Genomic DNA, 3,578 nt, shown 5'->3' with positions numbered 1-3,578 from the left:
TATTCATAATATACTTTAATGTATTAATAATAATTGAATGTATTCACTTATATTTTGTTTAGATTTATTGAACTTTAATTTTCATTCCTCACAAACTGATTAGAAAGAAATTACAATAATTATTTAAAATTATAGTAAGAAAACTAAAAAAGTTATATGTACCTAAGGAATTCATTTAGATTGTTCAGAGGCAAATAATTTTTTTGTTCGATGATGTACTAAAATTTACTGAAGAAATAAACAAATTTTGATATGAAAACTATTTCTTCTGTACAGTTTCAGTCATAATTAAAAAGAGGAAATGATCCTGTTCAGTGTGATATATGAGAAGTTAATGTCGCTACTAGCATGTTATGTTCACCCAGTTGTGAACAATACCAGCCTTCCGAGTGTCAGCTCCCCACAGCCACAAAGTGGAACTCTGAAAACGAGTAGTGGAGAGCTGCCGGAAGCCGACCCCTCTCTGTGTTTTTGCAACTTTCCGTGTTTGTAATTATTTGTTTATGTTTTGTTTTTATCTTTTTTGTCCCGATGGCGTTTGTCTTAGTTGCCTAGCAACCATACCTTCCCCACCCCCTTTATAGCCATACCACATGTAGGTTTTCTACATGAACGGTATGGCAAATGAAATACCAGATTATATAAAGAAAAAAAGTAACAAAAAAAAAAATATGAAGTTTAGAAATAGACCATTCAGAAACTCAAATCCAATCCCCATTATCTTAGCCGAGCTTCATGTATTCTGTGTTATGTGTTTATTTTAGATGCTGTAACTATATTGGGAAAGGTATATCATTGGACTTTTTCTTCTACAGTATTTTATTTTTTGTTTGATTCAGAATATTTTCTGCTTAATCTGGTAAGATTTAATTGTAAATACACAGGAGCACGAGTGAGCCACAGTATACTTGCTTTTTATATTAAATGTTTACATAGAACTAAGAAGTTATGTTAGTGTGGTCTGTGTTACATAGCATCCTTCAATGAAATTTACAGAGTACGTACTGCATCATTTTCTATTACAATATAGTCCCCAATCATTTTTTAGTACTTAAAGTTAAATTTTAATCATGCTAGAGAATTAAATTAAACTCAAATTTAGGGATGATTTGGTACAGTATATAAGTGAATACTACTTCTAGAAAGGAGACATTGTGAACAAGAATGGGCCAACTTCAACAGCCATGATTTTGGGGAAAACCTTTCCAAGAAGAAGATTACAATATCATTTTTGTTAAATTGCTTCAGGCCAGTTTAAAAAGTAAATCCTTCCATTTTAATTAGTATATGACGCTTTAATATACAACACTTGAACCTTAATTTCCCCTAAAATGTGGGATACTCCACTATGATTCTTAACGTCTCATATGACTTCATACTGGAAAGTGACAAGTCAATATCACTCTTAACCACTAGGTTTTTCCTTTAACCCATGGAAGGTTTCTTACTTTTTATCTTTATTGGAATTTGCAACTGTACATAATTATACATTTAGTAAATTTGATGTCAGTTATTATGGAGTGATACAGGCGTGTAGAGTAGCACTCTAATGGCGTTAACGTTAAGGGCTGCTTCTCAAAGCCTACCCATATTTGATAGGACAGAAAATAAATTACTGTCTATCGCTTGATTATTTAACTAGAGTGTGGCAACCAACTGGGTTACCACAATATTTCCCTACGATTCTGAACACAAATACTTTCAATAATAAATTATAAACTACAATACATGAAGAATCTGAAATAGATAGTGATCTACAATCAGACGATGTAGATGGTGATCAACATTAATAATAAATAATAAAATTAACAAACAATTTTTAACTTATATATATTTAGAGGAAACAAAATTTTTAAAAAGTAATAATTTTTTTTTGCAAATAAACAATCATGTGTACAGGTTGAAAAAAGTGTATAACTGTTTCCATGAGTTCTAAAATAAGTATATTGCAGTAATGCTAAAAGTCCTACATCATTAATCAATTAATTATAATTTTGGAACTGTTTCTAAACAATATTAAAATTGAATGATTAAGTACGTACTCTGTTATTTAAATGCATGGTATTTTTTTAAAATAGGAAAAGTATGACCAAATCACTGGGCTTGTAAATACGCAGGTTATCACTAATGAAAGCATGTACCGCTCGAATCACCATATATAACTGGGTAGTGTGGTTATTCGCTTATTCAAAATAATTTAGAGCAAATCAAAATTACGATATGTCTTCTTGGTTAAAAAAGGAAATTGCTTTTGATAATATTAACTCATTCATATTAATAAATCTGATTCAATTAAAACAAAAAAGGAAAGGAAATAACAGGTAAAATATTTTTTAAGAACTGAACATAATTAACAATGAATTCAACATATTCTAGTTCTCAAAATTTAACTTTTTATAAATTCAGTTTTTGTTTATAAATTGGGTGTAGGTAGAAATATAAAGTATTTTAAATTCTATAGTACTAAGATCATTATTTCTATATATTTATCACTAAGTATGAAGACCTTTTTTTACTTCAACTTTCTATTTAATGGACAGTATTATATGTTATTGATCAAGCATCTGTCCATTTTCAAGATCTATATTTATCATCTTCAATTGTTAATTGAACTTATAATACATTCTTACTTAACTACTTCCAAAATTAGAGAAGTTATATTTTATGGCTACGAATATCCAAGAAGAATATCATAGCAATAATATTCTTGTCCTTCATTTTGTCTTCTCCATTTTGAAACTAATTAACCACTATTGTCTTCATTCCATACTTATGAAAGCTACTAATGCCCTAGATTAACAGCAAATGAATATGACATTTTTCTAATTTTGGAAATACTTGAGAAGTGTAATAAGTTAAATGTAACAATTAAAGATCATAAATTTAGGTCTAATGGATAGGCAGATGCCTGAAACATTGATTAATACAATCAATGATTGAAGTAAAAAAGGATTATATACTTTGTAAAAAATATTCTGTAAATATGAAAAGTTAGCATCCAAATGAGAGTTCAACACTTAGAATTGGCTAGGATTTAGATTGGAGCAAATATAGTATCAACAGAGATTATTATTTACATAACTGATTTTTTCAATACACAAAACAATGTGGTTTATTTAAAGGAGATAAATGCATGGATTAAATCAATGAAAATTGAATCTACATTATTTCCGGGCAGTGTTGATGTTTTCTGATAAAAATATCTTGAAGACATTTATAACTAAAACATATAATAGCAAGATAATTAGATGTTGTTTCCATTATTACTTTTGTTATTTTCACCACTGATAATTACAAAATTAAAAAAATACTGAGTCACTTTCTTGTTTTCATTAATTATGTATCTATTACCAATGAGGGATTGGACTGAAATATTAGTGTATAAAATAAAAAATAAAAACAGGACTTTATCCTGATTATTTACTCCTTAAGATACATTACAGTCAACAAACTACCATAAACTATTGTAATCATTGATAATAGTAAATACTATTGTTTTATCTATCTGTACCCAACCCCTACATAACTTGATTACATCAATTCTGCCTTGGAATTATAAACCAATTTTTTTTTTTTTT

This window comes from Halyomorpha halys, unplaced genomic scaffold (assembly GCF_000696795.3).
Source record: "Halyomorpha halys isolate HHAL.00 unplaced genomic scaffold, Hhal_1.1 Scaffold100.1, whole genome shotgun sequence".
In the NCBI taxonomy this organism is placed as follows: Eukaryota; Metazoa; Arthropoda; class Insecta; order Hemiptera; family Pentatomidae; genus Halyomorpha; species Halyomorpha halys.
The sequence above is the reverse complement of the archived record's forward strand: the minus strand, read 5'-3'. Positions refer to the sequence as shown.